The following is a 26,272-nucleotide window of genomic DNA, read 5'->3' as shown; positions in this document are numbered from 1 at the left end:
CCTGGCGGCCGGCTGTTGCAGTGTTGCCCTCTCAGGCAACACTGAGTGACTGACTGAGCCTCACCGTCTTATATAAAGTTCAGACGGAACTTTGCACGTGTCATAGTGGAGCCCTCAGGATTCCAGAGCCAGCTTTCTGACATCATAATGGGGCCTCAGAGATAAAAGCCTGGGCCCAGGCAGTGTTGGTCAGTGCTGCTCAGCAGGCAGCACTGGACTGGACTGGATTACAGCTGATACAAGGTGTGAAGGAACAAGGGGTGGCTGTGGGCATGCACTTGCTGCCGCTGCCAGTGTTTATCTGCATGGCAGCAGGGCATTTGGGCGTTGCCAGGAAGGCGTTTTTATGTAGATTCCTCCTCTTTCAGCACTGCATTGTGGTGCAAGCAAAAGAAGCAAATCCTGTCTGGCTTCCTCTCCGGCCTTTATTCACCTCCCGTGTAGCTGTGAGTGTGTGAGCCTGCAGGGCCCCATGGAATTGCCTAGAAGTAGGCTGAATCGCTGCAAGGGCTGAACAGCAGTATCGGGCAGGCTCGGGCAACGCGCGGCCCGTTCGGGTTATCGCTTCTCGGCCTTTTGGCTAAGATCAAGTGTAGTATCTGTTCTTATCAGTTTAATATCTGATACGTCCCCTATCTGGGGACCATATATTAAATGGATTTTTAGAACAGGGAGATGGAAATAGAGCTTGCTCTGTCCACTCCACGCATTGACCTGGTATTGCAGTATTTCCAGGACCGGTGCACCCTTTCCTTATGTGTTGACTAAAAGCAGATTCCAAAAGTGTTTTTTGTCTTTGCTATTGTTTCTGTCTTTCTGAAGGGATCTCCCCTTTTAATCCCATTATTTCAACACCTGTTGGACAATGCATGAGTGATAATGAGCTCATTGATTAAATGCAATTAATGAATAGATTGCCACCTCTTGTTGTGTGTCGTCTGTGTTTCTGTGTTTCCGGCATTTCACATTGGAACACCTCATTCACCTTCCTTGTCTTCTCTCCGCCCTCCCTTTTAGGTAAGTTAAAGAGCTGCACCTGAGCCAGCCACTGATTGATTGATTGATTGATTGATTGATTGATTGATTGATTGATTGATTGATTGATTGATTGATTGATGCAGCACAACAGTCAAATAGTGGAGTGGAGTAGGGGAACAGCAAACAGCCAATAAAGCAGCCCGCCCGCTCGCCTGCCCGCCACAATGGACCTACCTGTGTACACTAGATGGATGTGATGGAATGTACTGTCGTCCCTACATTTCAAGAAGAAGTAAGAATTGCAGTTGCAACAAAGCCTTGCTTGCCTACAAAGAGAGCAGCAATTTGGATTTGTTACTATGTTACCTAGAAGAATAACAAACTGTGCAAGGATGGAGGTTGTAGGAGCAAGGAGAAGTTGTCTGTAAAGTTGGTGGATGCCTATTTTCCATTTTGCAGTCCCTTGTCTCCCTCTTGTGGCCTCCTGGAGGCAACTAGCTGTGCAAAAAAAAGACAGCCTGGCGGCCGGCTGTTGCAGTGTTGCCCTCTCAGGCAACACTGAGTGACTGACTGAGCCTCACCGTCTTATATAAAGTTCAGACGGAACTTTGCACGTGTCATAGTGGAGCCCTCAGGATTCCAGAGCCAGCTTTCTGACATCATAATGGGGCCTCAGAGATAAAAGCCTGGGCCCAGGCAGTGTTGGTCAGTGCTGCTCAGCAGGCAGCACTGGACTGGACTGGATTACAGCTGATACAAGGTGTGAAGGAACAAGGGGTGGCTGTGGGCATGCACTTGCTGCCGCTGCCAGTGTTTATCTGCATGGCAGCAGGGCATTTGGGCGTTGCCAGGAAGGCGTTTTTATGTAGATTCCTCCTCTTTCAGCACTGCATTGTGGTGCAAGCAAAAGAAGCAAATCCTGTCTGGCTTCCTCTCCGGCCTTTATTCACCTCCCGTGTAGCTGTGAGTGTGTGAGCCTGCAGGGCCCCATGGAATTGCCTAGAAGTAGGCTGAATCGCTGCAAGGGCTGAACAGCAGTATCGGGCAGGCTCGGGCAACGCGCGGCCCGTTCGGGTTATCGCTTCTCGGCCTTTTGGCTAAGATCAAGTGTAGTATCTGTTCTTATCAGTTTAATATCTGATACGTCCCCTATCTGGGGACCATATATTAAATGGATTTTTTAGAACAGGGAGATGGAAATAGAGCTTGCTCTGTCCACTCCACGCATTGACCTGGTATTGCAGTATTTCCAGGACCGGTGCACCCTTTCCTTATGTGTTGACTAAAAGCAGATTCCAAAAGTGTTTTTTGTCTTTGCTATTGTTTCTGTCTTTCTGAAGGGATCTCCCCTTTTAATCCCATTATTTCAACACCTGTTGGACAATGCATGAGTGATAATGAGCTCATTGATTAAATGCAATTAATGAATAGATTGCCACCTCTTGTTGTGTGTCGTCTGTGTTTCTGTGTTTCCGGCATTTCACATTGGAACACCTCATTCACCTTCCTTGTCTTCTCTCCGCCCTCCCTTTTAGGTAAGTTAAAGAGCTGCAACTGAGCCAGCCACTGATTGATTGATTGATTGATTGATTGATTGATTGATTGATTGATTGATTGATGCAGCACAACAGTCAAATAGTGGAGTGGAGTAGGGGAACAGCAAACAGCCAATAAAGCAGCCCGCCCGCTCGCCTGCCCGCCACAATGGACCTACCTGTGTACACTAGATGGATGTGATGGAATGTACTGTCGTCCCTACATTTCAAGAAGAAGTAAGAATTGCAGTTGCAACAAAGCCTTGCTTGCCTACAAAGAGAGCAGCAATTTGGATTTGTTACTATGTTACCTAGAAGAATAACAAACTGTGCAAGGATGGAGGTTGTAGGAGCAAGGAGAAGTTGTCTGTAAAGTTGGTGGATGCCTATTTTCCATTTTGCAGTCCCTTGTCTCCCTCTTGTGGCCTCCTGGAGGCAACTAGCTGTGCAAAAAAAAGACAGCCTGGCGGCCGGCTGTTGCAGTGTTGCCCTCTCAGGCAACACTGAGTGACTGACTGAGCCTCACCGTCTTATATAAAGTTCAGACGGAACTTTGCACGTGTCATAGTGGAGCCCTCAGGATTCCAGAGCCAGCTTTCTGACATCATAATGGGGCCTCAGAGATAAAAGCCTGGGCTCAGGCAGTGTTGGTCAGTGCTGCTCAGCAGGCAGCACTGGACTGGACTGGATTACAGCTGATACAAGGTGTGAAGGAACAAGGGGTGGCTGTGGGCATGCACTTGCTGCCGCTGCCAGTGTTTATCTGCATGGCAGCAGGGCATTTGGGCGTTGCCAGGAAGGCGTTTTTATGTAGATTCCTCCTCTTTCAGCACTGCATTGTGGTGCAAGCAAAAGAAGCAAATCCTGTCTGGCTTCCTCTCCGGCCTTTATTCACCTCCCGTGTAGCTGTGAGTGTGTGAGCCTGCAGGGCCCCATGGAATTGCCTAGAAGTAGGCTGAATCGCTGCAAGGGCTGAACAGCAGTATCGGGCAGGCTCGGGCAACGCGCGGCCCGTTCGGGTTATCGCTTCTCGGCCTTTTGGCTAAGATCAAGTGTAGTATCTGTTCTTATCAGTTTAATATCTGATACGTCCCCTATCTGGGGACCATATATTAAATGGATTTTTAGAACAGGGAGATGGAAATAGAGCTTGCTCTGTCCACTCCACGCATTGACCTGGTATTGCAGTATTTCCAGGACCGGTGCACCCTTTCCTTATGTGTTGACTAAAAGCAGATTCCAAAAGTGTTTTTTGTCTTTGCTATTGTTTCTGTCTTTCTGAAGGGATCTCCCCTTTTAATCCCATTATTTCAACACCTGTTGGACAATGCATGAGTGATAATGAGCTCATTGATTAAATGCAATTAATGAATAGATTGCCACCTCTTGTTGTGTGTCGTCTGTGTTTCTGTGTTTCCGGCATTTCACATTGGAACACCTCATTCACCTTCCTTGTCTTCTCTCCGCCCTCCCTTTTAGGTAAGTTAAAGAGCTGCACCTGAGCCAGCCACTGATTGATTGATTGATTGATTGATTGATTGATTGATTGATGCAGCACAACAGTCAAATAGTGGAGTGGAGTAGGGGAACAGCAAACAGCCAATAAAGCAGCCCGCCCTCTCGCCTGCCCGCCACAATGGACCTACCTGTGTACACTAGATGGATGTGATGGAATGTACTGTCGTCCCTACATTTCAAGAAGAAGTAAGAATTGCAGTTGCAACAAAGCCTTGCTTGCCTACAAAGAGAGCAGCAATTTGGATTTGTTACTATGTTACCTAGAAGAATAACAAACTGTGCAAGGATGGAGGTTGTAGGAGCAAGGAGAAGTTGTCTGTAAAGTTGGTGGATGCCTATTTTCCATTTTGCAGTCCCTTGTCTCCCTCTTGTGGCCTCCTGGAGGCAACTAGCTGTGCAAAAAAAAGACAGCCTGGCGGCCGGCTGTTGCAGTGTTGCCCTCTCAGGCAACACTGAGTGACTGACTGAGCCTCACCGTCTTATATAAAGTTCAGATGGAACTTTGCACGTGTCATAGTGGAGCCCTCAGGATTCCAGAGCCAGCTTTCTGACATCATAATGGGGCCTCAGAGATAAAAGCCTGGGCCCAGGCAGTGTTGGTCAGTGCTGCTCAGCAGGCAGCACTGGACTGGACTGGATTACAGCTGATACAAGGTGTGAAGGAACAAGGGGTGGCTGTGGGCATGCACTTGCTGCCGCTGCCAGTGTTTATCTGCATGGCAGCAGGGCATTTGGGCGTTGCCAGGAAGGCGTTTTTATGTAGATTCCTCCTCTTTCAGCACTGCATTGTGGTGCAAGCAAAAGAAGCAAATCCTGTCTGGCTTCCTCTCCGGCCTTTATTCACCTCCCGTGTAGCTGTGAGTGTGTGAGCCTGCAGGGCCCCATGGAATTGCCTAGAAGTAGGCTGAATCGCTGCAAGGGCTGAACAGCAGTATCGGGCAGGCTCGGGCAACGCGCGGCCCGTTCGGGTTATCGCTTCTCGGCCTTTTGGCTAAGATCAAGTGTAGTATCTGTTCTTATCAGTTTAATATCTGATACGTCCCCTATCTGGGGACCATATATTAAATGGATTTTTAGAACAGGGAGATGGAAATAGAGCTTGCTCTGTCCACTCCACGCATTGACCTGGTATTGCAGTATTTCCAGGACCGGTGCACCCTTTCCTTATGTGTTGACTAAAAGCAGATTCCAAAAGTGTTTTTTGTCTTTGCTATTGTTTCTGTCTTTCTGAAGGGATCTCCCCTTTTAATCCCATTATTTCAACACCTGTTGGACAATGCATGAGTGATAATGAGCTCATTGATTAAATGCAATTAATGAATAGATTGCCACCTCTTGTTGTGTGTCGTCTGTGTTTCTGTGTTTCCGGCATTTCACATTGGAACACCTCATTCACCTTCCTTGTCTTCTCTCCGCCCTCCCTTTTAGGTAAGTTAAAGAGCTGCACCTGAGCCAGCCACTGATTGATTGATTGATTGATTGATTGATTGATTGATTGATTGATTGATTGATTGATTGATTGATGCAGCACAACAGTCAAATAGTGGAGTGGAGTAGGGGAACAGCAAACAGCCAATAAAGCAGCCCGCCCGCTCGCCTGCCCGCCACAATGGACCTACCTGTGTACACTAGATGGATGTGATGGAATGTACTGTCGTCCCTACATTTCAAGAACAAGTAAGAATTGCAGTTGCAACAAAGCCTTGCTTGCCTACAAAGAGAGCAGCAATTTGGATTTGTTACTATGTTACCTAGAAGAATAACAAACTGTGCAAGGATGGAGGTTGTAGGAGCAAGGAGAAGTTGTCTGTAAAGTTGGTGGATGCCTATTTTCCATTTTGCAGTCCCTTGTCTCCCTCTTGTGGCCTCCTGGAGGCAACTAGCTGTGCAAAAAAAAGACAGCCTGGCGGCCGGCTGTTGCAGTGTTGCCCTCTCAGGCAACACTGAGTGACTGACTGAGCCTCACCGTCTTATATAAAGTTCAGACGGAACTTTGCACGTGTCATAGTGGAGCCCTCAGGATTCCAGAGCCAGCTTTCTGACATCATAATGGGGCCTCAGAGATAAAAGCCTGGGCCCAGGCAGTGTTGGTCAGTGCTGCTCAGCAGGCAGCACTGGACTGGACTGGATTACAGCTGATACAAGGTGTGAAGGAACAAGGGGTGGCTGTGGGCATGCACTTGCTGCCGCTGCCAGTGTTTATCTGCATGGCAGCAGGGCATTTGGGCGTTGCCAGGAAGGCGTTTTTATGTAGATTCCTCCTCTTTCAGCACTGCATTGTGGTGCAAGCAAAAGAAGCAAATCCTGTCTGGCTTCCTCTCCGGCCTTTATTCACCTCCCGTGTAGCTGTGAGTGTGTGAGCCTGCAGGGCCCCATGGAATTGCCTAGAAGTAGGCTGAATCGCTGCAAGGGCTGAACAGCAGTATCGGGCAGGCTCGGGCAACGCGCGGCCCGTTCGGGTTATCGCTTCTCGGCCTTTTGGCTAAGATCAAGTGTAGTATCTGTTCTTATCAGTTTAATATCTGATACGTCCCCTATCTGGGGACCATATATTAAATGGATTTTTAGAACAGGGAGATGGAAATAGAGCTTGCTCTGTCCACTCCACGCATTGACCTGGTATTGCAGTATTTCCAGGACCGGTGCACCCTTTCCTTATGTGTTGACTAAAAGCAGATTCCAAAAGTGTTTTTTGTCTTTGCTATTGTTTCTGTCTTTCTGAAGGGATCTCCCCTTTTAATCCCATTATTTCAACACCTGTTGGACAATGCATGAGTGATAATGAGCTCATTGATTAAATGCAATTAATGAATAGATTGCCACCTCTTGTTGTGTGTCGTCTGTGTTTCTGTGTTTCCGGCATTTCACATTGGAACACCTCATTCACCTTCCTTGTCTTCTCTCCGCCCTCCCTTTTAGGTAAGTTAAAGAGCTGCACCTGAGCCAGCCACTGATTGATTGATTGATTGATTGATTGATTGATTGATTGATTGATTGATTGATGCAGCACAACAGTCAAATAGTGGAGTGGAGTAGGGGAACAGCAAACAGCCAATAAAGCAGCCCGCCCGCTCGCCTGCCCGCCACAATGGACCTACCTGTGTACACTAGATGGATGTGATGGAATGTACTGTCGTCCCTACATTTCAAGAAGAAGTAAGAATTGCAGTTGCAACAAAGCCTTGCTTGCCTACAAAGAGAGCAGCAATTTGGATTTGTTACTATGTTACCTAGAAGAATAACAAACTGTGCAAGGATGGAGGTTGTAGGAGCAAGGAGAAGTTGTCTGTAAAGTTGGTGGATGCCTATTTTCCATTTTGCAGTCCCTTGTCTCCCTCTTGTGGCCTCCTGGAGGCAACTAGCTGTGCAAAAAAAAGACAGCCTGGCGGCCGGCTGTTGCAGTGTTGCCCTCTCAGGCAACACTGAGTGACTGACTGAGCCTCACCGTCTTATATAAAGTTCAGACGGAACTTTGCACGTGTCATAGTGGAGCCCTCAGGATTCCAGAGCCAGCTTTCTGACATCATAATGGGGCCTCAGAGATAAAAGCCTGGGCCCAGGCAGTGTTGGTCAGTGCTGCTCAGCAGGCAGCACTGGACTGGACTGGATTACAGCTGATACAAGGTGTGAAGGAACAAGGGGTGGCTGTGGGCATGCACTTGCTGCCGCTGCCAGTGTTTATCTGCATGGCAGCAGGGCATTTGGGCGTTGCCAGGAAGGCGTTTTTATGCCTCTTTCAGCACTGCATTGTGGTGCAAGCAAAAGAAGCAAATCCTGTCTGGCTTCCTCTCCGGCCTTTATTCACCTCCCGTGTAGCTGTGAGTGTGTGAGCCTGCAGGGCCCCATGGAATTGCCTAGAAGTAGGCTGAATCGCTGCAAGGGCTGAACAGCAGTATCGGGCAGGCTCGGGCAACGCGCGGCCCGTTCGGGTTATCGCTTCTCGGCCTTTTGGCTAAGATCAAGTGTAGTATCTGTTCTTATCAGTTTAATATCTGATACGTCCCCTATCTGGGGACCATATATTAAATGGATTTTTAGAACAGGGAGATGGAAATAGAGCTTGCTCTGTCCACTCCACGCATTGACCTGGTATTGCAGTATTTCCAGGACCGGTGCACCCTTTCCTTATGTGTTGACTAAAAGCAGATTCCAAAAGTGTTTTTTGTCTTTGCTATTGTTTCTGTCTTTCTGAAGGGATCTCCCCTTTTAATCCCATTATTTCAACACCTGTTGGACAATGCATGAGTGATAATGAGCTCATTGATTAAATGCAATTAATGAATAGATTGCCACCTCTTGTTGTGTGTCGTCTGTGTTTCTGTGTTTCCGGCATTTCACATTGGAACACCTCATTCACCTTCCTTGTCTTCTCTCCGCCCTCCCTTTTAGGTAAGTTAAAGAGCTGCACCTGAGCCAGCCACTGATTGATTGATTGATTGATTGATTGATTGATTGATTGATTGATTGATTGATTGATTGATTGATGCAGCACAACAGTCAAATAGTGGAGTGGAGTAGGGGAACAGCAAACAGCCAATAAAGCAGCCCGCCCGCTCGCCTGCCCGCCACAATGGACCTACCTGTGTACACTAGATGGATGTGATGGAATGTACTGTCGTCCCTACATTTCAAGAAGAAGTAAGAATTGCAGTTGCAACAAAGCCTTGCTTGCCTACAAAGAGAGCAGCAATTTGGATTTGTTACTATGTTACCTAGAAGAATAACAAACTGTGCAAGGATGGAGGTTGTAGGAGCAAGGAGAAGTTGTCTGTAAAGTTGGTGGATGCCTATTTTCCATTTTGCAGTCCCTTGTCTCCCTCTTGTGGCCTCCTGGAGGCAACTAGCTGTGCAAAAAAAAGACAGCCTGGCGGCCGGCTGTTGCAGTGTTGCCCTCTCAGGCAACACTGAGTGACTGACTGAGCCTCACCGTCTTATATAAAGTTCAGACGGAACTTTGCACGTGTCATAGTGGAGCCCTCAGGATTCCAGAGCCAGCTTTCTGACATCATAATGGGGCCTCAGAGATAAAAGCCTGGGCCCAGGCAGTGTTGGTCAGTGCTGCTCAGCAGGCAGCACTGGACTGGACTGGATTACAGCTGATACAAGGTGTGAAGGAACAAGGGGTGGCTGTGGGCATGCACTTGCTGCCGCTGCCAGTGTTTATCTGCATGGCAGCAGGGCATTTGGGCGTTGCCAGGAAGGCGTTTTTATGTAGATTCCTCCTCTTTCAGCACTGCATTGTGGTGCAAGCAAAAGAAGCAAATCCTGTCTGGCTTCCTCTCCGGCCTTTATTCACCTCCCGTGTAGCTGTGAGTGTGTGAGCCTGCAGGGCCCCATGGAATTGCCTAGAAGTAGGCTGAATCGCTGCAAGGGCTGAACAGCAGTATCGGGCAGGCTCGGGCAACGCGCGGCCCGTTCGGGTTATCGCTTCTCGGCCTTTTGGCTAAGATCAAGTGTAGTATCTGTTCTTATCAGTTTAATATCTGATACGTCCCCTATCTGGGGACCATATATTAAATGGATTTTTAGAACAGGGAGATGGAAATAGAGCTTGCTCTGTCCACTCCACGCATTGACCTGGTATTGCAGTATTTCCAGGACCGGTGCACCCTTTCCTTATGTGTTGACTAAAAGCAGATTCCAAAAGTGTTTTTTGTCTTTGCTATTGTTTCTGTCTTTCTGAAGGGATCTCCCCTTTTAATCCCATTATTTCAACACCTGTTGGACAATGCATGAGTGATAATGAGCTCATTGATTAAATGCAATTAATGAATAGATTGCCACCTCTTGTTGTGTGTCGTCTGTGTTTCTGTGTTTCCGGCATTTCACATTGGAACACCTCATTCACCTTCCTTGTCTTCTCTCCGCCCTCCCTTTTAGGTAAGTTAAAGAGCTGCACCTGAGCCAGCCACTGATTGATTGATTGATTGATTGATTGATTGATTGATGCAGCACAACAGTCAAATAGTGGAGTGGAGTAGGGGAACAGCAAACAGCCAATAAAGCAGCCCGCCCGCTCGCCTGCCCGCCACAATGGACCTACCTGTGTACACTAGATGGATGTGATGGAATGTACTGTCGTCCCTACATTTCAAGAAGAAGTAAGAATTGCAGTTGCAACAAAGCCTTGCTTGCCTACAAAGAGAGCAGCAATTTGGATTTGTTACTATGTTACCTAGAAGAATAACAAACTGTGCAAGGATGGAGGTTGTAGGAGCAAGGAGAAGTTGTCTGTAAAGTTGGTGGATGCCTATTTTCCATTTTGCAGTCCCTTGTCTCCCTCTTGTGGCCTCCTGGAGGCAACTAGCTGTGCAAAAAAAAGACAGCCTGGCGGCCGGCTGTTGCAGTGTTGCCCTCTCAGGCAACACTGAGTGACTGACTGAGCCTCACCGTCTTATATAAAGTTCAGACGGAACTTTGCACGTGTCATAGTGGAGCCCTCAGGATTCCAGAGCCAGCTTTCTGACATCATAATGGGGCCTCAGAGATAAAAGCCTGGGCCCAGGCAGTGTTGGTCAGTGCTGCTCAGCAGGCAGCACTGGACTGGACTGGATTACAGCTGATACAAGGTGTGAAGGAACAAGGGGTGGCTGTGGGCATGCACTTGCTGCCGCTGCCAGTGTTTATCTGCATGGCAGCAGGGCATTTGGGCGTTGCCAGGAAGGCGTTTTTATGTAGATTCCTCCTCTTTCAGCACTGCATTGTGGTGCAAGCAAAAGAAGCAAATCCTGTCTGGCTTCCTCTCCGGCCTTTATTCACCTCCCGTGTAGCTGTGAGTGTGTGAGCCTGCAGGGCCCCATGGAATTGCCTAGAAGTAGGCTGAATCGCTGCAAGGGCTGAACAGCAGTATCGGGCAGGCTCGGGCAACGCGCGGCCCGTTCGGGTTATCGCTTCTCGGCCTTTTGGCTAAGATCAAGTGTAGTATCTGTTCTTATCAGTTTAATATCTGATACGTCCCCTATCTGGGGACCATATATTAAATGGATTTTTAGAACAGGGAGATGGAAATAGAGCTTGCTCTGTCCACTCCACGCATTGACCTGGTATTGCAGTATTTCCAGGACCGGTGCACCCTTTCCTTATGTGTTGACTAAAAGCAGATTCCAAAAGTGTTTTTTGTCTTTGCTATTGTTTCTGTCTTTCTGAAGGGATCTCCCCTTTTAATCCCATTATTTCAACACCTGTTGGACAATGCATGAGTGATAATGAGCTCATTGATTAAATGCAATTAATGAATAGATTGCCACCTCTTGTTGTGTGTCGTCTGTGTTTCTGTGTTTCCGGCATTTCACATTGGAACACCTCATTCACCTTCCTTGTCTTCTCTCCGCCCTCCCTTTTAGGTAAGTTAAAGAGCTGCACCTGAGCCAGCCACTTGATTGATTGATTGATTGATTGATTGATTGATTGATTGATTGATTGATTGATTGATTGATGCAGCACAACAGTCAAATAGTGGAGTGGAGTAGGGGAACAGCAAACAGCCAATAAAGCAGCCCGCCCGCTCGCCTGCCCGCCACAATGGACCTACCTGTGTACACTAGATGGATGTGATGGAATGTACTGTCGTCCCTACATTTCAAGAAGAAGTAAGAATTGCAGTTGCAACAAAGCCTTGCTTGCCTACAAAGAGAGCAGCAATTTGGATTTGTTACTATGTTACCTAGAAGAATAACAAACTGTGCAAGGATGGAGGTTGTAGGAGCAAGGAGAAGTTGTCTGTAAAGTTGGTGGATGCCTATTTTCCATTTTGCAGTCCCTTGTCTCCCTCTTGTGGCCTCCTGGAGGCAACTAGCTGTGCAAAAAAAAGACAGCCTGGCGGCCGGCTGTTGCAGTGTTGCCCTCTCAGGCAACACTGAGTGACTGACTGAGCCTCACCGTCTTATATAAAGTTCAGACGGAACTTTGCACGTGTCATAGTGGAGCCCTCAGGATTCCAGAGCCAGCTTTCTGACATCATAATGGGGCCTCAGAGATAAAAGCCTGGGCCCAGGCAGTGTTGGTCAGTGCTGCTCAGCAGGCAGCACTGGACTGGACTGGATTACAGCTGATACAAGGTGTGAAGGAACAAGGGGTGGCTGTGGGCATGCACTTGCTGCCGCTGCCAGTGTTTATCTGCATGGCAGCAGGGCATTTGGGCGTTGCCAGGAAGGCGTTTTTATGTAGATTCCTCCTCTTTCAGCACTGCATTGTGGTGCAAGCAAAAGAAGCAAATCCTGTCTGGCTTCCTCTCCGGCCTTTATTCACCTCCCGTGTAGCTGTGAGTGTGTGAGCCTGCAGGGCCCCATGGAATTGCCTAGAAGTAGGCTGAATCGCTGCAAGGGCTGAACAGCAGTATCGGGCAGGCTCGGGCAACGCGCGGCCCGTTCGGGTTATCGCTTCTCGGCCTTTTGGCTAAGATCAAGTGTAGTATCTGTTCTTATCAGTTTAATATCTGATACGTCCCCTATCTGGGGACCATATATTAAATGGATTTTTAGAACAGGGAGATGGAAATAGAGCTTGCTCTGTCCACTCCACGCATTGACCTGGTATTGCAGTATTTCCAGGACCGGTGCACCCTTTCCTTATGTGTTGACTAAAAGCAGATTCCAAAAGTGTTTTTTATCTTTGCTATTGTTTCTGTCTTTCTGAAGGGATCTCCCCTTTTAATCCCATTATTTCAACACCTGTTGGACAATGCATGAGTGATAATGAGCTCATTGATTAAATGCAATTAATGAATAGATTGCCACCTTTTGTTGTGTGTCGTCTGTGTTTCTGTGTTTCCGGCATTTCACATTGGAACACCTCATTCACCTTCCTTGTCTTCTCTCCGCCCTCCCTTTTAGGTAAGTTAAAGAGCTGCACCTGAGCCAGCCACTGATTGATTGATTGATTGATTGATTGATTGATTGATTGATTGATTGATTGATGCAGCACAACAGTCAAATAGTGGAGTGGAGTAGGGGAACAGCAAACAGCCAATAAAGCAGCCCGCCCGCTCGCCTGCCCGCCACAATGGACCTACCTGTGTACACTAGATGGATGTGATGGAATGTACTGTCGTCCCTACATTTCAAGAAGAAGTAAGAATTGCAGTTGCAACAAAGCCTTGCTTGCCTACAAAGAGAGCAGCAATTTGGATTTGTTACTATGTTACCTAGAAGAATAACAAACTGTGCAAGGATGGAGGTTGTAGGAGCAAGGAGAAGTTGTCTGTAAAGTTGGTGGATGCCTATTTTCCATTTTGCAGTCCCTTGTCTCCCTCTTGTGGCCTCCTGGAGGCAACTAGCTGTGCAAAAAAAAGACAGCCTGGCGGCCGGCTGTTGCAGTGTTGCCCTCTCAGGCAACACTGAGTGACTGACTGAGCCTCACCGTCTTATATAAAGTTCAGACGGAACTTTGCACGTGTCATAGTGGAGCCCTCAGGATTCCAGAGCCAGCTTTCTGACATCATAATGGGGCCTCAGAGATAAAAGCCTGGGCCCAGGCAGTGTTGGTCAGTGCTGCTCAGCAGGCAGCACTGGACTGGACTGGATTACAGCTGATACAAGGTGTGAAGGAACAAGGGGTGGCTGTGGGCATGCACTTGCTGCCGCTGCCAGTGTTTATCTGCATGGCAGCAGGGCATTTGGGCGTTGCCAGGAAGGCGTTTTTATGTAGATTCCTCCTCTTTCAGCACTGCATTGTGGTGCAAGCAAAAGAAGCAAATCCTGTCTGGCTTCCTCTCCGGCCTTTATTCACCTCCCGTGTAGCTGTGAGTGTGTGAGCCTGCAGGGCCCCATGGAATTGCCTAGAAGTAGGCTGAATCGCTGCAAGGGCTGAACAGCAGTATCGGGCAGGCTCGGGCAACGCGTGGCCCGTTCGGGTTATCGCTTCTCGGCCTTTTGGCTAAGATCAAGTGTAGTATCTGTTCTTATCAGTTTAATATCTGATACGTCCCCTATCTGGGGACCATATATTAAATGGATTTTTAGAACAGGGAGATGGAAATAGAGCTTGCTCTGTCCACTCCACGCATTGACCTGGTATTGCAGTATTTCCAGGACCGGTGCACCCTTTCCTTATGTGTTGACTAAAAGCAGATTCCAAAAGTGTTTTTTGTCTTTGCTATTGTTTCTGTCTTTCTGAAGGGATCTCCCCTTTTAATCCCATTATTTCAACACCTGTTGGACAATGCATGAGTGATAATGAGCTCATTGATTAAATGCAATTAATGAATAGATTGCCACCTCTTGTTGTGTGTCGTCTGTGTTTCTGTGTTTCCGGCATTTCACATTGGAACACCTCATTCACCTTCCTTGTCTTCTCTCCGCCCTCCCTTTTAGGTAAGTTAAAGAGCTGCACCTGAGCCAGCCACTGATTGATTGATTGATTGATTGATTGATTGATTGATTGATTGATTGATGCAGCACAACAGTCAAATAGTGGAGTGGAGTAGGGGAACAGCAAACAGCCAATAAAGCAGCCCGCCCGCTCGCCTGCCCGCCACAATGGACCTACCTGTGTACACTAGATGGATGTGATGGAATGTACTGTCGTCCCTACATTTCAAGAAGAAGTAAGAATTGCAGTTGCAACAAAGCCTTGCTTGCCTACAAAGAGAGCAGCAATTTGGATTTGTTACTATGTTACCTAGAAGAATAACAAACTGTGCAAGGATGGAGGTTGTAGGAGCAAGGAGAAGTTGTCTGTAAAGTTGGTGGATGCCTATTTTCCATTTTGCAGTCCCTTGTCTCCCTCTTGTGGCCTCCTGGAGGCAACTAGCTGTGCAAAAAAAAGACAGCCTGGCGGCCGGCTGTTGCAGTGTTGCCCTCTCAGGCAACACTGAGTGACTGACTGAGCCTCACCGTCTTATATAAAGTTCAGACGGAACTTTGCACGTGTCATAGTGGAGCCCTCAGGATTCCAGAGCCAGCTTTCTGACATCATAATGGGGCCTCAGAGATAAAAGCCTGGGCCCAGGCAGTGTTGGTCAGTGCTGCTCAGCAGGCAGCACTGGACTGGACTGGATTACAGCTGATACAAGGTGTGAAGGAACAAGGGGTGGCTGTGGGCATGCACTTGCTGCCGCTGCCAGTGTTTATCTGCATGGCAGCAGGGCATTTGGGCGTTGCCAGGAAGGCGTTTTTATGTAGATTCCTCCTCTTTCAGCACTGCATTGTGGTGCAAGCAAAAGAAGCAAATCCTGTCTGGCTTCCTCTCCGGCCTTTATTCACCTCCCGTGTAGCTGTGAGTGTGTGAGCCTGCAGGGCCCCATGGAATTGCCTAGAAGTAGGCTGAATCGCTGCAAGGGCTGAACAGCAGTATCGGGCAGGCTCGGGCAACGCGCGGCCCGTTCGGGTTATCGCTTCTCGGCCTTTTGGCTAAGATCAAGTGTAGTATCTGTTCTTATCAGTTTAATATCTGATACGTCCCCTATCTGGGGACCATATATTAAATGGATTTTTAGAACAGGGAGATGGAAATAGAGCTTGCTCTGTCCACTCCACGCATTGACCTGGTATTGCAGTATTTCCAGGACCGGTGCACCCTTTCCTTATGTGTTGACTAAAAGCAGATTCCAAAAGTGTTTTTTGTCTTTGCTATTGTTTCTGTCTTTCTGAAGGGATCTCCCCTTTTAATCCCATTATTTCAACACCTGTTGGACAATGCATGAGTGATAATGAGCTCATTGATTAAATGCAATTAATGAATAGATTGCCACCTCTTGTTGTGTGTCGTCTGTGTTTCTGTGTTTCCGGCATTTCACATTGGAACACCTCATTCACCTTCCTTGTCTTCTCTCCGCCCTCCCTTTTAGGTAAGTTAAAGAGCTGCACCTGAGCCAGCCACTGATTGATTGCTTGATTGATTGATTGATTGATTGATTGATTGATTGATTGATTGATTGATGCAGCACAACAGTCAAATAGTGGAGTGGAGTAGGGGAACAGCAAACAGCCAATAAAGCAGCCCGCCCGCTCGCCTGCCCGCCACAATGGACCTACCTGTGTACACTAGATGGATGTGATGGAATGTACTGTCGTCCCTACATTTCAAGAAGAAGTAAGAATTGCAGTTGCAACAAAGCCTTGCTTGCCTACAAAGAGAGCAGCAATTTGGATTTGTTACTATGTTACCTAGAAGAATAACAAACTGTGCAAGGATGGAGGTTGTAGGAGCAAGGAGAAGTTGTCTGTAAAGTTGGTGGATGCCTATTTTCCATTTTGCAGTCCCTTGTCTCCCTCTTGTGGCCTCCTGGAGGCAACTAGCTGTGCAAAAAAAAGACAGCCTGGCGGCCGGCTGTTGCAGTGTTGCCCTCTCAGGCAACACTGAGTGACTGACTGAGCCTCACCGTCTTATATAAAGTTCAGACGGAACTTTGCACGTGTCATAGTGGAGCCCTCAGGATTCCAGAGCCAGCTTTCTGACATCATAATGGGGCCTCAGAGATAAAAGCCTGGGCCCAGGCAGTGTTGGTCAGTGCTGCTCAGCAGGCAGCACTGGACTGGACTGGATTACAGCTGATACAAGGTGTGAAGGAACAAGGGGTGGCTGTGGGCATGCACTTGCTGCCACTGCCAGTGTTTATCTGCATGGCAGCAGGGCATTTGGGCGTTGCCAGGAAGGCGTTTTTATGTAGATTCCTCCTCTTTCAGCACTGCATTGTGGTGCAAGCAAAAGAAGCAAATCCTGTCTGGCTTCCTCTCCGGCCTTTATTCACCTCCCGTGTAGCTGTGAGTGTGTGAGCCTGCAGGGCCCCATGGAATTGCCTAGAAGTAGGCTGAATCGCTGCAAGGGCTGAACAGCAGTATTGGGCAGGCTCGGGCAACGCGCGGCCCGTTCGGGTTATCGCTTCTCGGCCTTTTGGCTAAGATCAAGTGTAGTATCTGTTCTTATCAGTTTAATATCTGATACGTCCCCTATCTGGGGACCATATATTAAATGGATTTTTAGAACAGGGAGATGGAAATAGAGCTTGCTCTGTCCACTCCACGCATTGACCTGGTATTGCAGTATTTCCAGGACCGGTGCACCCTTTCCTTATGTGTTGACTAAAAGCAGATTCCAAAAGTGTTTTTTGTCTTTGCTATTGTTTCTGTCTTTCTGAAGGGATCTCCCCTTTTAATCCCATTATTTCAACACCTGTTGGACAATGCATGAGTGATAATGAGCTCATTGATTAAATGCAATTAATGAATAGATTGCCACCTCTTGTTGTGTGTCGTCTGTGTTTCTGTGTTTCCGGCATTTCACATTGGAACACCTCATTCACCTTCCTTGTCTTCTCTCCGCCCTCCCTTTTAGGTAAGTTAAAGAGCTGCACCTGAGCCAGCCACTGATTGATTGATTGATTGATTGATTGATTGATTGATTGATTGATTGATTGATTGATTGATGCAGCACAACAGTCAAATAGTGGAGTGGAGTAGGGGAACAGCAAACAGCCAATAAAGCAGCCCGCCCGCTCGCCTGCCCGCCACAATGGACCTACCTGTGTACACTAGATGGATGTGATGGAATGTACTGTCGTCCCTACATTTCAAGAAGAAGTAAGAATTGCAGTTGCAACAAAGCCTTGCTTGCCTACAAAGAGAGCAGCAATTTGGATTTGTTACTATGTTACCTAGAAGAATAACAAACTGTGCAAGGATGGAGGTTGTAGGAGCAAGGAGAAGTTGTCTGTAAAGTTGGTGGATGCCTATTTTCCATTTTGCAGTCCCTTGTCTCCCTCTTGTGGCCTCCTGGAGGCAACTAGCTGTGCAAAAAAAAGACAGCCTGGCGGCCGGCTGTTGCAGTGTTGCCCTCTCAGGCAACACTGAGTGACTGACTGAGCCTCACCGTCTTATATAAAGTTCAGACGGAACTTTGCACGTGTCATAGTGGAGCCCTCAGGATTCCAGAGCCAGCTTTCTGACATCATAATGGGGCCTCAGAGATAAAAGCCTGGGCCCAGGCAGTGTTGGTCAGTGCTGCTCAGCAGGCAGCACTGGACTGGACTGGATTACAGCTGATACAAGGTGTGAAGGAACAAGGGGTGGCTGTGGGCATGCACTTGCTGCCGCTGCCAGTGTTTATCTGCATGGCAGCAGGGCATTTGGGCGTTGCCAGGAAGGCGTTTTTATGTAGATTCCTCCTCTTTCAGCACTGCATTGTGGTGCAAGCAAAAGAAGCAAATCCTGTCTGGCTTCCTCTCCGGCCTTTATTCACCTCCCGTGTAGCTGTGAGTGTGTGAGCCTGCAGGGCCCCATGGAATTGCCTAGAAGTAGGCTGAATCGCTGCAAGGGCTGAACAGCAGTATCGGGCAGGCTCGGGCAACGCGCGGCCCGTTCGGGTTATCGCTTCTCGGCCTTTTGGCTAAGATCAAGTGTAGTATCTGTTCTTATCAGTTTAATATCGGATACGTCCCCTATCTGGGGACCATATATTAAATGGATTTTTAGAACAGGGAGATGGAAATAGAGCTTGCTCTGTCCACTCCACGCATTGACCTGGTATTGCAGTATTTCCAGGACCGGTGCACCCTTTCCTTATGTGTTGACTAAAAGCAGATTCCAAAAGTGTTTTTTGTCTTTGCTATTGTTTCTGTCTTTCTGAAGGGATCTCCCCTTTTAATCCCATTATTTCAACACCTGTTGGACAATGCATGAGTGATAATGAGCTCATTGATTAAATGCAATTAATGAATAGATTGCCACCTCTTGTTGTGTGTCGTCTGTGTTTCTGTGTTTCCGGCATTTCACATTGGAACACCTCATTCACCTTCCTTGTCTTCTCTCCGCCCTCCCTTTTAGGTAAGTTAAAGAGCTGCACCTGAGCCAGCCACTGATTGATTGATTGATTGATTGATTGATTGATTGATTGATGCAGCACAACAGTCAAATAGTGGAGTGGAGTAGGGGAACAGCAAACAGCCAATAAAGCAGCCCGCCCGCTCGCCTGCCCGCCACAATGGACCTACCTGTGTACACTAGATGGATGTGATGGAATGTACTGTCGTCCCTACATTTCAAGAAGAAGTAAGAATTGCAGTTGCAACAAAGCCTTGCTTGCCTACAAAGAGAGCAGCAATTTGGATTTGTTACTATGTTACCTAGAAGAATAACAAACTGTGCAAGGATGGAGGTTGTAGGAGCAAGGAGAAGTTGTCTGTAAAGTTGGTGGATGCCTATTTTCCATTTTGCAGTCCCTTGTCTCCCTCCTGTGGCCTCCTGGAGGCAACTAGCTGTGCAAAAAAAAGACAGCCTGGCGGCCGGCTGTTGCAGTGTTGCCCTCTCAGGCAACACTGAGTGACTGACTGAGCCTCACCGTCTTATATAAAGTTCAGACGGAACTTTGCACATGTCATAGTGGAGCCCTCAGGATTCCAGAGCCAGCTTTCTGACATCATAATGGGGCCTCAGAGATAAAAGCCTGGGCCCAGGCAGTGTTGGTCAGTGCTGCTCAGCAGGCAGCACTGGACTGGACTGGATTACAGCTGATACAAGGTGTGAAGGAACAAGGGGTGGCTGTGGGCATGCACTTGCTGCCGCTGCCAGTGTTTATCTGCATGGCAGCAGGGCATTTGGGCGTTGCCAGGAAGGCGTTTTTATGTAGATTCCTCCTCTTTCAGCACTGCATTGTGGTGCAAGCAAAAGAAGCAAATCCTGTCTGGCTTCCTCTCCGGCCTTTATTCACCTCCCGTGTAGCTGTGAGTGTGTGAGCCTGCAGGGCCCCATGGAATTGCCTAGAAGTAGGCTGAATCGCTGCAAGGGCTGGACAGCAGTATCGGGCAGGCTCGGGCAACGCGCGGCCCGTTCGGGTTATCGCTTCTCGGCCTTTTGGCTAAGATCAAGTGTAGTATCTGTTCTTATCAGTTTAATATCTGATACGTCCCCTATCTGGGGACCATATATTAAATGGATTTTTAGAACAGGGAGATGGAAATAGAGCTTGCTCTGTCCACTCCACGCATTGACCTGGTATTGCAGTATTTCCAGGACCGGTGCACCCTTTCCTTATGTGTTGACTAAAAGCAGATTCCAAAAGTGTTTTTTGTCTTTGCTATTGTTTCTGTCTTTCTGAAGGGATCTCCCCTTTTAATCCCATTATTTCAACACCTGTTGGACAATGCATGAGTGATAATGAGCTCATTGATTAAATGCAATTAATGAATAGATTGCCACCTCTTGTTGTGTGTCGTCTGTGTTTCTGTGTTTCCGGCATTTCACATTGGAACACCTCATTCACCTTCCTTGTCTTCTCTCCGCCCTCCCTTTTAGGTAAGTTAAAGAGCTGCACCTGAGCCAGCCACTGATTGATTGATTGATTGATTGATTGATTGATTGATTGATTGATTGATGCAGCACAACAGTCAAATAGTGGAGTGGAGTAGGGGAACAGCAAACAGCCAATAAAGCAGCCCGCCCGCTCGCCTGCCCGCCACAATGGACCTACCTGTGTACACTAGATGGATGTGATGGAATGTACTGTCGTCCCTACATTTCAAGAAGAAGTAAGAATTGCAGTTGCAACAAAGCCTTGCTTGCCTACAAAGAGAGCAGCAATTTGGATTTGTTACTATGTTACCTAGAAGAATAACAAACTGTGCAAGGATGGAGGTTGTAGGAGCAAGGAGAAGTTGTCTGTAAAGTTGGTGGATGCCTATTTTCCATTTTGCAGTCCCTTGTCTCCCTCTTGTGGCCTCCTGGAGGCAACTAGCTGTGCAAAAAAAAGACAGCCTGGCGGCCGGCTGTTGCAGTGTTGCCCTCTCAGGCAACACTGAGTGACTGACTGAGCCTCACCGTCTTATATAAAGTTCAGACGGAACTTTGCACGTGTCATAGTGGAGCCCTCAGGATTCCAGAGCCAGCTTTCTGACATCATAATGGGGCCTCAGAGATAAAAGCCTGGGCCCAGGCAGTGTTGGTCAGTGCTGCTCAGCAGGCAGCACTGGACTGGACTGGATTACAGCTGATACAAGGTGTGAAGGAACAAGGGGTGTCTGTGGGCATGCACTTGCTGCCGCTGCCAGTGTTTATCTGCATGGCAGCAGGGCATTTGGGCGTTGCCAGGAAGGCATTTTTATGTAGATTCCTCCTCTTTCAGCACTGCATTGTGGTGCAAGCAAAAGAAGCAAATCCTGTCTGGCTTCCTCTCCGGCCTTTATTCACCTCCCGTGTAGCTGTGAGTGTGTGAGCCTGCAGGGCCCCATGGAATTGCCTAGAAGTAGGCTGAATCGCTGCAAGGGCTGAACAGCAGTATCGGGCAGGCTCGGGCAACGCGCGGCCCGTTCGGGTTATCGCTTCTCGGCCTTTTGGCTAAGATCAAGTGTAGTATCTGTTCTTATCAGTTTAATATCTGATACGTCCCCTATCTGGGGACCATATATTAAATGGATTTTTAGAGCAGGGAGATGGAAATAGAGCTTGCTCTGTCCACTCCACGCATTGACCTGGTATTGCAGTATTTCCAGGACCGGTGCACCCTTTCCTTATGTGTTGACTAAAAGCAGATTCCAAAAGTGTTTTTTGTCTTTGCTATTGTTTCTGTCTTTCTGAAGGGATCTCCCCTTTTAATCCCATTATTTCAACACCTGTTGGACAATGCATGAGTGATAATGAGCTCATTGATTAAATGCAATTAATGAATAGATTGCCACCTCTTGTTGTGTGTCGTCTGTGTTTCTGTGTTTCCGGCATTTCACATTGGAACACCTCATTCACCTTCCTTGTCTTCTCTCCGCCCTCCCTTTTAGGTAAGTTAAAGAGCTGCACCTGAGCCAGCCACTGATTGATTGATTGATTGATTGATTGATTGATGCAGCACAACAGTCAAATAGTGGAGTGGAGTAGGGGAACAGCAAACAGCCAATAAAGCAGCCCGCCCGCTCGCCTGCCCGCCACAATGGACCTACCTGTGTACACTAGATGGATGTGATGGAATGTACTGTCGTCCCTACATTTCAAGAAGAAGTAAGAATTGCAGTTGCAACAAAGCCTTGCTTGCCTACAAAGAGAGCAGCAATTTGGATTTGTTACTATGTTACCTAGAAGAATAACAAACTGTGCAAGGATGGGGGTTGTAGGAGCAAGGAGAAGTTGTCTGTAAAGTTGGTGGATGCCTATTTTCCATTTTGCAGTCCCTTGTCTCCCTCTTGTGGCCTCCTGGAGGCAACTAGCTGTGCAAAAAAAAGACAGCCTGGCGGCCGGCTGTTGCAGTGTTGCCCTCTCAGGCAACACTGAGTGACTGACTGAGCCTCACCGTCTTATATAAAGTTCAGACGGAACTTTGCACGTGTCATAGTGGAGCCCTCAGGATTCCAGAGCCAGCTTTCTGACATCATAATGGGGCCTCAGAGATAAAAGCCTGGGCCCAGGCAGTGTTGGTCAGTGCTGCTCAGCAGGCAGCACTGGACTGGACTGGATTACAGCTGATACAAGGTGTGAAGGAACAAGGGGTGGCTGTGGGCATGCACTTGCTGCCGCTGCCAGTGTTTATCTGCATGGCAGCAGGGCATTTGGGCGTTGCCAGGAAGGCGTTTTTATGTAGATTCCTCCTCTTTCAGCACTGCATTGTGGTGCAAGCAAAAGAAGCAAATCCTGTCTGGCTTCCTCTCCGGCCTTTATTCACCTCCCGTGTAGCTGTGAGTGTGTGAGCCTGCAGGGCCCCATGGAATTGCCTAGAAGTAGGCTGAATCGCTGCAAGGGCTGAACAGCAGTATCGGGCAGGCTCGGGCAACGCACGGCCCGTTCGGGTTATCGCTTCTCGGCCTTTTGGCTAAGATCAAGTGTAGTATCTGTTCTTATCAGTTTAATATCTGATACGTCCCCTATCTGGGGACCATATATTAAATGGATTTTTAGAACAGGGAGATGGAAATAGAGCTTGCTCTGTCCACTCCACGCATTGACCTGGTATTGCAGTATTTCCAGGACCGGTGCACCCTTTCCTTATGTGTTGACTAAAAGCAGATTCCAAAAGTGTTTTTTGTCTTTGCTATTGTTTCTGTCTTTCTGAAGGGATCTCCCCTTTTAATCCCATTATTTCAACACCTGTTGGACAATGCATGAGTGATAATGAGCTCATTGATTAAATGCAATTAATGAATAGATTGCCACCTCTTGTTGTGTGTCGTCTGTGTTTCTGTGTTTCCGGCATTTCACATTGGAACACCTCATTCACCTTCCTTGTCTTCTCTCCGCCCTCCCTTTTAGGTAAGTTAAAGAGCTGCACCTGAGCCAGCCACTGATTGATTGATTGATTGATTGATTGATTGATTGATTGATGCAGCACAACAGTCAAATAGTGGAGTGGAGTAGGGGAACAGCAAACAGCCAATAAAGCAGCCCGCCCGCTCGCCTGCCCGCCACAATGGACCTACCTGTGTACACTAGATGGATGTGATGGAATGTACTGTCGTCCCTACATTTCAAGAAGAAGTAAGAATTGCAGTTGCAACAAAGCCTTGCTTGCCTACAAAGAGAGCAGCAATTTGGATTTGTTACTATGTTACCTAGAAGAATAACAAACTGTGCAAGGATGGAGGTTGTAGGAGCAAGGAGAAGTTGTCTGTAAAGTTGGTGGATGCCTATTTTCCATTTTTTAGTTCCTTGTCTCCCTCTTGTGGCCTCCTGGAGGCAACTAGCTGTGCAAAAAAAAGACAGCCTGGCGGCCGGCTGTTGCAGTGTTGCCCTCTCAGGCAACACTGAGTGACTGACTGAGCCTCACCGTCTTATATAAAGTTCAGACGGAACTTTGCACGTGTCATAGTGGAGCCCTCAGGATTCCAGAGCCAGCTTTCTGACATCATAATGGGGCCTCAGAGATAAAAGCCTGGGCCCAGGCAGTGTTGGTCAGTGCTGCTCAGCAGGCAGCACTGGACTGGACTGGATTACAGCTGATACAAGGTGTGAAGGAACAAGGGGTGGCTGTGGGCATGCACTTGCTGCCGCTGCCAGTGTTTATCTGCATGGCAGCAGGGCATTTGGGCGTTGCCAGGAAGGCGTTTTTATGTAGATTCCTCCTCTTTCAGCACTGCATTGTGGTGCAAGCAAAAGAAGCAAATCCTGTCTGGCTTCCTCTCCGGCCTTTATTCACCTCCCGTGTAGCTGTGAGTGTGTGAGCCTGCAGGGCCCCATGGAATTGCCTAGAAGTAGGCTGAATCGCTGCAAGGGCTGAACAGCAGTATCGGGCAGGCTCGGGCAACGCGCGGCCCGTTCGGGTTATCGCTTCTCGGCCTTTTGGCTAAGATCAAGTGTAGTATCTGTTCTTATCAGTTTAATATCTGATACGTCCCCTATCTGGGGACCATATATTAAATGGATTTTTAGAACAGGGAGATGGAAATAGAGCTTGCTCTGTCCACTCCACGCATTGACCTGGTATTGCAGTATTTCCAGGACCGGTGCACCCTTTCCTTATGTGTTGACTAAAAGCAGATTCCAAAAGTGTTTTTTGTCTTTGCTATTGTTTCTGTCTTTCTGAAGGGATCTCCCCTTTTAATCCCATTATTTCAACACCTGTTGGACAATGCATGAGTGATAATGAGCTCATTGATTAAATGCAATTAATGAATAGATTGCCACCTCTTGTTGTGTGTCGTCTGTGTTTCTGTGTTTCCGGCATTTCACATTGGAACACCTCATTCACCTTCCTTGTCTTCTCTCCGCCCTCCCTTTTAGGTAAGTTAAAGAGCTGCACCTGAGCCAGCCACTGATTGATTGATTGATTGATTGATTGATTGATTGATTGATGCAGCACAACAGTCAAATAGTGGAGTGGAGTAGGGGAACAGCAAACAGCCAATAAAGCAGCCCGCCCGCTCGCCTGCCCGCCACAATGGACCTACCTGTGTACACTAGATGGATGTGATGGAATGTACTGTCGTCCCTACATTTCAAGAAGAAGTAAGAATTGCAGTTGCAACAAAGCCTTGCTTGCCTACAAAGAGAGCAGCAATTTGGATTTGTTACTATGTTACCTAGAAGAATAACAAACTGTGCAAGGATGGAGGTTGTAGGAGCAAGGAGAAGTTGTCTGTAAAGTTGGTGGATGCCTATTTTCCATTTTTTAGTCCCTTGTCTCCCTCTTGTGGCCTCCTGGAGGCAACTAGCTGTGCAAAAAAAAGACAGCCTGGCGGCCGGCTGTTGCAGTGTTGCCCTCTCAGGCAACACTGAGTGACTGACTGAGCCTCACCGTCTTATATAAAGTTCAGACGGAACTTTGCACGTGTCATAGTGGAGCCCTCAGGATTCCAGAGCCAGCTTTCTGACATCATAATGGGGCCTCAGAGATAAAAGCCTGGGCCCAGGCAGTGTTGGTCAGTGCTGCTCAGCAGGCAGCACTGGACTGGACTGGATTACAGCTGATACAAGGTGTGAAGGAACAAGGGGTGGCTGTGGGCATGCACTTGCTGCCGCTGCCAGTGTTTATCTGCATGGCAGCAGGGCATTTGGGCGTTGCCAGGAAGGCGTTTTTATGTAGATTCCTCCTCTTTCAGCACTGCATTGTGGTGCAAGCAAAAGAAGCAAATCCTGTCTGGCTTCCTCTCCGGCCTTTATTCACCTCCCGTGTAGCTGTGAGTGTGTGAGCCTGCAGGGCCCCATGGAATTGCCTAGAAGTAGGCTGAATCGCTGCAAGGGCTGAACAGCAGTATCGGACAGGCTCGGGCAACGCGCGGCCCGTTCGGGTTATCGCTTCTCGGCCTTTTGGCTAAGATCAAGTGTAGTATCTGTTCTTATCAGTTTAATATCTGATACGTCCCCTATCTGGGGACCATATATTAAATGGATTTTTAGAACAGGGAGATGGAAATAGAGCTTGCTCTGTCCACTCCACGCATTGACCTGGTATTGCAGTATTTCCAGGACCGGTGCACCCTTTCCTTATGTGTTGACTAAAAGCAGATTCCAAAAGTGTTTTTTGTCTTTGCTATTGTTTCTGTCTTTCTGAAGGGATCTCCCCTTTTAATCCCATTATTTCAACACCTGTTGGACAATGCATGAGTGATAATGAGCTCATTGATTAAATGCAATTAATGAATAGATTGCCACCTCTTGTTGTGTGTCGTCTGTGTTTCTGTGTTTCCGGCATTTCACATTGGAACACCTCATTCACCTTCCTTGTCTTCTCTCCACCCTCCCTTTTAGGTAAGTTAAAGAGCTGCACCTGAGCCAGCCACTGATTGATTGATTGATTGATTGATTGATTGATTGATTGATTGATTGATTGATTGATTGATTGATGCAGCACAACAGTCAAATAGTGGAGTGGAGTAGGGGAACAGCAAACAGCCA

At 47.8% G+C, this 26,272-nt stretch overlaps 18 non-coding genes across 18 annotated transcripts; all 18 read left to right on the top strand.

Moving 5' to 3' along the window:
* Positions 1 to 560: 560 nt before the first annotated feature.
* On the top strand, positions 561 to 751 carry LOC142690413 (U2 spliceosomal RNA). The gene has a single exon (XR_012859188.1). It is a non-coding gene; the product is annotated as a U2 spliceosomal RNA (small nuclear RNA).
* A 1,304-nt stretch (positions 752 to 2,055) lies between these two features.
* LOC142690537 (U2 spliceosomal RNA) lies at positions 2,056 to 2,247 on the top strand. The gene has a single exon (XR_012859301.1). It is a non-coding gene; the product is annotated as a U2 spliceosomal RNA (small nuclear RNA).
* A 1,288-nt stretch (positions 2,248 to 3,535) lies between these two features.
* Positions 3,536 to 3,726, top strand: LOC142690412 (U2 spliceosomal RNA). Its single transcript, XR_012859187.1, has one exon. It is a non-coding gene; the product is annotated as a U2 spliceosomal RNA (small nuclear RNA).
* Positions 3,727 to 5,002: 1,276 nt separating this feature from the next.
* Positions 5,003 to 5,193, top strand: LOC142690410 (U2 spliceosomal RNA). The gene has a single exon (XR_012859186.1). It is a non-coding gene; the product is annotated as a U2 spliceosomal RNA (small nuclear RNA).
* Positions 5,194 to 6,493: 1,300 nt separating this feature from the next.
* Positions 6,494 to 6,684, top strand: LOC142690409 (U2 spliceosomal RNA). Its single transcript, XR_012859185.1, has one exon. It is a non-coding gene; the product is annotated as a U2 spliceosomal RNA (small nuclear RNA).
* A 1,279-nt stretch (positions 6,685 to 7,963) lies between these two features.
* On the top strand, positions 7,964 to 8,154 carry LOC142690407 (U2 spliceosomal RNA). Its single transcript, XR_012859183.1, has one exon. It is a non-coding gene; the product is annotated as a U2 spliceosomal RNA (small nuclear RNA).
* Positions 8,155 to 9,454: 1,300 nt separating this feature from the next.
* Positions 9,455 to 9,645, top strand: LOC142690406 (U2 spliceosomal RNA). The gene has a single exon (XR_012859182.1). It is a non-coding gene; the product is annotated as a U2 spliceosomal RNA (small nuclear RNA).
* A 1,272-nt stretch (positions 9,646 to 10,917) lies between these two features.
* LOC142690405 (U2 spliceosomal RNA) lies at positions 10,918 to 11,108 on the top strand. The gene has a single exon (XR_012859181.1). It is a non-coding gene; the product is annotated as a U2 spliceosomal RNA (small nuclear RNA).
* Positions 11,109 to 12,405: 1,297 nt separating this feature from the next.
* Positions 12,406 to 12,596, top strand: LOC142690404 (U2 spliceosomal RNA). Its single transcript, XR_012859180.1, has one exon. It is a non-coding gene; the product is annotated as a U2 spliceosomal RNA (small nuclear RNA).
* Positions 12,597 to 13,884: 1,288 nt separating this feature from the next.
* LOC142690403 (U2 spliceosomal RNA) lies at positions 13,885 to 14,075 on the top strand. Its single transcript, XR_012859179.1, has one exon. It is a non-coding gene; the product is annotated as a U2 spliceosomal RNA (small nuclear RNA).
* Positions 14,076 to 15,359: 1,284 nt separating this feature from the next.
* LOC142690402 (U2 spliceosomal RNA) lies at positions 15,360 to 15,550 on the top strand. Its single transcript, XR_012859178.1, has one exon. It is a non-coding gene; the product is annotated as a U2 spliceosomal RNA (small nuclear RNA).
* Positions 15,551 to 16,846: 1,296 nt separating this feature from the next.
* LOC142690401 (U2 spliceosomal RNA) lies at positions 16,847 to 17,037 on the top strand. The gene has a single exon (XR_012859177.1). It is a non-coding gene; the product is annotated as a U2 spliceosomal RNA (small nuclear RNA).
* A 1,296-nt stretch (positions 17,038 to 18,333) lies between these two features.
* LOC142690539 (U2 spliceosomal RNA) lies at positions 18,334 to 18,524 on the top strand. Its single transcript, XR_012859303.1, has one exon. It is a non-coding gene; the product is annotated as a U2 spliceosomal RNA (small nuclear RNA).
* A 1,276-nt stretch (positions 18,525 to 19,800) lies between these two features.
* On the top strand, positions 19,801 to 19,991 carry LOC142690399 (U2 spliceosomal RNA). The gene has a single exon (XR_012859176.1). It is a non-coding gene; the product is annotated as a U2 spliceosomal RNA (small nuclear RNA).
* Positions 19,992 to 21,275: 1,284 nt separating this feature from the next.
* On the top strand, positions 21,276 to 21,466 carry LOC142690502 (U2 spliceosomal RNA). Its single transcript, XR_012859269.1, has one exon. It is a non-coding gene; the product is annotated as a U2 spliceosomal RNA (small nuclear RNA).
* A 1,268-nt stretch (positions 21,467 to 22,734) lies between these two features.
* Positions 22,735 to 22,925, top strand: LOC142690398 (U2 spliceosomal RNA). The gene has a single exon (XR_012859175.1). It is a non-coding gene; the product is annotated as a U2 spliceosomal RNA (small nuclear RNA).
* A 1,276-nt stretch (positions 22,926 to 24,201) lies between these two features.
* LOC142690397 (U2 spliceosomal RNA) lies at positions 24,202 to 24,392 on the top strand. Its single transcript, XR_012859174.1, has one exon. It is a non-coding gene; the product is annotated as a U2 spliceosomal RNA (small nuclear RNA).
* Positions 24,393 to 25,668: 1,276 nt separating this feature from the next.
* On the top strand, positions 25,669 to 25,859 carry LOC142690395 (U2 spliceosomal RNA). The gene has a single exon (XR_012859172.1). It is a non-coding gene; the product is annotated as a U2 spliceosomal RNA (small nuclear RNA).
* The last annotated feature ends 413 nt before the right edge of the window (positions 25,860 to 26,272 follow it).

This window comes from Rhinoderma darwinii (genome assembly GCF_050947455.1).
Source record: "Rhinoderma darwinii isolate aRhiDar2 chromosome 5 unlocalized genomic scaffold, aRhiDar2.hap1 SUPER_5_unloc_34, whole genome shotgun sequence".
Lineage (NCBI taxonomy): Eukaryota > Metazoa > Chordata > Amphibia > Anura > Rhinodermatidae > Rhinoderma > Rhinoderma darwinii.
Note: the sequence above shows the minus strand (reverse complement) of the source record. Positions and strands in the feature narration are given on the sequence as shown.